The sequence below is a fragment of the Schistocerca nitens genome, chromosome 8 (genome assembly GCF_023898315.1).
Source record: "Schistocerca nitens isolate TAMUIC-IGC-003100 chromosome 8, iqSchNite1.1, whole genome shotgun sequence".
Lineage (NCBI taxonomy): Eukaryota > Metazoa > Arthropoda > Insecta > Orthoptera > Acrididae > Schistocerca > Schistocerca nitens.
This window is the reverse complement of record NC_064621.1, coordinates 529,494,951-529,500,213: the sequence shown is the minus strand read 5'-3', so window position 1 is coordinate 529,500,213 and position 5,263 is coordinate 529,494,951. Positions and strand designations below refer to the sequence as shown.

Genomic DNA, 5,263 nt, shown 5'->3' with positions numbered 1-5,263 from the left:
ATCACAGACAGGAGCGCCTGCGATGGTGTACTCAACGACGAACCTGGGTGCACGAATGGCAAAACGCCATTTTTTCGGATGAATCCAGGTTCTGTTTACAGCATCATGATGACCGCATCCGTGTTTGGCGACATCGCGGTGAACGCACATTGGAAGCGTGTATTCGTCATCGCCATACTGGCGTATCACCCGGCGTGATGGTATGGGGTGCCATTGATTACACGTCTCGGTCACCTTTTGTTCGCATTGACGGCACTTTGAACAGTGGACGTTACATTTCAGATGTGTTACGACCCGTGGCTCTACGCTTCATTCGATCCCTGTGAAACCCTACATTTCAGCAGCATAATGCACGACCGCATGTTGCAGGTCCTGTACGAGCCTTTCTGGATACAGAAAATCTGTTTGACTCAATGTCCAGGTCTATCAAGGTCGTTATTACGGCCAGAGGTGGTTTTTATGGGTACTGATTCTCAGGATCTATGCACCCAAATTGCGTGAAAATGTAATCACATGTCAGTTCTAGTGTGATATATCTGTCGAATGAATACCAGTTTATCATCTGCATTTTTTCGTGGTGTAGCAATTTTAATGGCCGGTAGTGTAGGTCCGTAGACATCGGTTTCCTGTATACCGAATGACCTACTGTGGAATGTTGCTTCTTCTGTACCCCACTATTTGGGAATGGATAACGGTCGTCATTCTCCACTTCCATTGTGAATTTTGTATTTTCGTGGATGACATTAATGTGTCCAAGAATTCGTCGAGGACCTCGCTGACATGTGGTCACTCAACGAAGGCGTCATCCACGTACGTGTAGAAATGTTTAGGCTGTAAGCATGTGGTCTCTATAACCATTTCCTGAAACTGTTCCACATGCACGTGGGCTATTCCTGGTTCCAGGGGAGACCCTGAAGCCAAACCGTTCATTTGCTTGGAAAAACGCCCGCCGCTCTGAGAGAAATGTTGGTGGGAGCGTGTTCGAAAATGCTCATCATCTGTCATTCGAAATTTTGTGCTAGTAATGGCAGAGATTGGATGAATAACGACGAAAAATCGATCACCAGCGGATCACTTTTCCGAGTCGAATGTCGTTCATTAATTTCACAAACACACGATCTCTGCAAGTGGTGGACCCAGTGACCCACTTCTGCTAGCTGCGCATATGGCCAGTCCATACATCACAGCTGACGGCGTTTGCTGTCGGATGTAGGTCAATTTCTTCCTTGCGTACTTTCGCAAGTTTAGAGTCACCGCCTACAGTTGGTGTCGGTAACGATACAAATGATGCTCCTCGCTACACTGAGGCGCCAAAGAAACTGGTATAGCCATGCGTATTCGAATACAGAGATATGTAAACAGCCAGAATACGGGGCTGCGGTCTGCAACACCTATATCAGACAACAAGTGTCTCGCGCAGTTGTTAGATCCGTTAGTATTGTTACAATGGCAGATTATCAAGATATAAGTGAGTTTAAACATGGTGTTTTAGTCTGCCCACGAGTGATGGGACACAGCATCTCCGAGGTAGCGATGAAGTGGAGATTTTCCCGTAAGACCATTTCACGAGTGTACCAGTAAAACATCAAATCTCCGATATCGCTGCGGATGGAAAAAGATCCTGCAAGAACGGGACCAACGACGACTGCAGAGAGTCGTTCAATATGACACAAGTACTACCCTCCCGCAAATTGCTGTAGATTTCAATGCTGGGCCAGCAATAAGTGTCAAAGCGCAAACCATTCAGCGAAACATCATCGATATGGGCTTTCGGAGCCGAAGGCCCATTCGTGTACCCTTGATGACTGCACGACAGAAAGCTTTAACCCTCGTCTGGGCCCGTCAACACCATAGGATTCATAGGATTGTTGATGACTGGAAATATGTTGCCTGGTCGGACGAGTCTCATTTCAAATTGCATCGAGCAGATGGACGTGCACGGGTATGGAGAGAACCTCATGAATCCATGCACCCTGCATGTCAGCAGGGGACTGATCAAGTTGGTGGAGGCTATGTTATGGTGTGGGACGTGTGCAGTTGGAGTGATATGGGACCGCACGTCCAGGTACGACTCTGACAGGTGACATGTACGTAAACATCCTGTCTGGTCACCTACATCTGTTCATGTCCATTATGCATTCCGCAGACTTGGGTAATTTCAGGAGGACAATGCGACACCCCACACGTCCAGAATTGCTACAGAGTGGCTCCAGGAACACTCTTCTGATTTTAAACACTTCCGCTGGCCACCAAATTCCCCAGACGTGAACATTATTGAGCATATCTGGGATGCCTTGCCACATGCTGCATAGAAGAAATCTCCACCTTCCCGTATTCTTACAGTTTTATGGACAGCCCTACAGGATTCATGGTGTCAATTCCCTCCAGCACTACTTCAAACATTAGTCGAGTCCATGTCACGTCGTGCTGCTGCACTTCTAAGTGAACGGAGGGGGGAGGGGGGGGGAGGTCTACAAGATATTAGGCAGATATGCCAGTTTCTTGGGCTCTTCAGTGTAGGACAACTGCTGCCTTTGACCGCGAGGGGTGGCACCGGCGTGTCACGTGGACCACGCATATCGTACGGAGCTGGGAAGGCACTTGCCCAGTCTTCAAATTGTGCTGTGCTGTATGAAGTATTTAATCTGTCATCAGACCGTAGCGACTGCATTGACCTTGATTTGAATATGGAATGTCTTGGTTTTACTATTGGTATGCGTTATGTTAACGGCTAACGACGACTTACTACTCTGTTTTCTGTTTACGCTTTCGCACTGGACGTGGGCGGAAAAGAAAGCCCATACAAGCGAGGAGTTATATTCACCCTTGCCGCTGGCAAGTTCTTCAAAAGACCAACGGTTCTCTCCATTATGGTTGATGTTCCATCCTTAGTGTATTTCTTGTACGCTGGACCCTACAGTAGTGTGGAAATTTTCTGGTGATGTTCTGCCGCAGCGCTGCTGAGCCTGTGTAAGGATGACGAAGTCGGTATTTTGATATTTCGCTAGACGATGACACTCGTCGAAACGTCGCGCCATTTACAGAACTCACTCGGCTGGATACGTGTGAACTGTGCATTAGTTCACTTCGCCAAGAAAGACGACGAGATCATACTGTGTGGCAGCTGGAGAAAGAAGGTTCCTCTTGCATTCAAAAATGCTGGGAAAACTGGCCGACGACATTATGGGAGGTGATATATGACGTCAGGAGCATGCAGGAATAGCGTGAATGTTTGTTGCTGAAGACTGTATTGTGCAGGGAAGTGTGAAGAAGGCCTTGCTGTAACAGCGAATATTACAATTTTTGAATAAAATTGGACGATGATTTGGGGTTATAGTTATGAAGGAATAGACTAAACAGAACATGCAATTCAAGTTTCCTTCTAAAGTTTCCTCTAAATCTGTACATAACACAGTTGTCTATAGGTGGGCGTGATATTATTGAAATACTTTGCCTGACTAGAAAAAGATGCACACAGAAGTGGAAGAGGGAATGAACTGAAATTTTAGGGTCCGTAGCTCGTGGTCGTGCGGTAGCGTTCTCGCTTCCCGCGCCCGGGTTCCCGGGTTCGATTCCCGGCGTGGTCAGGGATTTTCTCTGCCTCATGATGACTGGGTGTTGTGTGATGTCCTTAGGTTAGTTAGGTTTAAGTAGTTCTAAGTTCTAGGGGACTGATGACCATAGATGTTAAGTCCCATAGCGCTCAGAGCCATTTTAAATTTTAGAGATGTACATGGTATATGATGTTACTTCAGTGATAGCAAAATCGAGTACAGTTTACAAGGAACTGGCCCACTTTCTACTACAACGTTGCGTATGCTTTTGCCTGTATTATACATCCGCTGATTCCGTTGGGAAGGGTGTCCTCTCCTCAGGCAAGCTCGCTCACAACTATTGTAACTGGCTGTGGATACCCTGTGTCCTGGTACCAGACTTGACGTGAGAGCTGATCCCACACGTTCTATCGGGGACAGACTTGGAGAACTTGCTGGCCATGGATGTACCTCAAAACCACGCCGACAGCTCATAGAGACACGTGCCGTTTGTGGAAGAGCATTGTCCTGTTGAAAATTAACATCATGGTACTGTCGCATGAACGGCAAGAGATGAGGACGCAGGATGTACTTGAGTAATGTTGTGCTGTCAGGTTTCCCTCAGTCACTACAACCGTGATCTGAAGTCATAGCAGATGGGTCCTCTCAGCAGTCCCCACTTTCTGGAGACCCACTACAGCAGATGCATCCACTTGTGTTGTGGTGCAAATGACAGCCGCCAACGTTCTTGCCGCAGTGGTAACACCGGTTCCCGTCATATCACCGAAGTTAAGCGCTGTCGGGCTGGGGTAGAACTTGGATGGGTGACCATGTGGTCTGCCGAGCGCTGTTGGTAATCGGGGTGCACTCAGCCCTTGTGAGACAAACTGAGGAGCTACTTGATTGAGGATTAGCGGCTCCAGTCACGAAAACTGACAACGGCCGGGAGAATGGTGTGCTGACCACATGCGCCTCCATAATCGCATCCGGCTGAGAATGACACGGCGACCGATCGGTGCCGATGGGTCCACCAGGGTCTGTGGATGCAGTTTACGTTTACTTTAATGGCAGCCTGTGCATAGGCCGATAAACCCCTAGCCCAGATTCTGATAGTCTCTAACCAATCATGCGTGATGGCACAGTATGTTTCAGGGAGTTCTCAGACAGAATGCGTAAGTGTGAAGGGGTTACGATACGGTCAGTGTGCAGTACGGTGGTCCTCGCTAGTGGTGGTCTGACGTGGTGGACAGGAACCTTGACGACGAGTTTTCCTGCCCTCAAGTTGCCATCATCGAGCCAATGTCATATCTGAATCCCTAACATATCTGAATATTGCACTACTCCACCAGAAGGCCAAATGGAGAACCACAATGAGGCGCATTTCAAATTGTGTCAGACGTTGATAAACTTGTCTCTAGTGGCATCTCCGTGTCCTTTACAGAGATCACGTCTGACGCTGTTCAACTCTTACACCACGGACGGTCATAGCCCTGATGCACTCAGCAAACCGTTCTACCTCTCATAGAGAATTGTAAATCTGATCATTTACATAACCGCAGATAGTGTACAAGTTTAGTAAGTTACACTGACATCTGATCATATCTTCTGGGTGATTCATCTTTTATGTGTGACAGTGTATGTTGTTTCAGTAATGTATATTACAGAGGAATTTAACGCGAGACCGAAATGTTGAGGGTTTACAAACTTTGTACTTCTTTGTGATGTTTACT

At 47.4% G+C, this 5,263-nt stretch overlaps 1 pseudogene; it reads left to right on the top strand.

Annotated features, from left to right (window-relative positions):
• The first annotated feature begins 4,271 nt into the window (after positions 1–4,271).
• LOC126199874 (5S ribosomal RNA) lies at positions 4,272–4,389 on the top strand (annotated as a pseudogene).
• Positions 4,390–5,263: the final 874 nt, after the last annotated feature.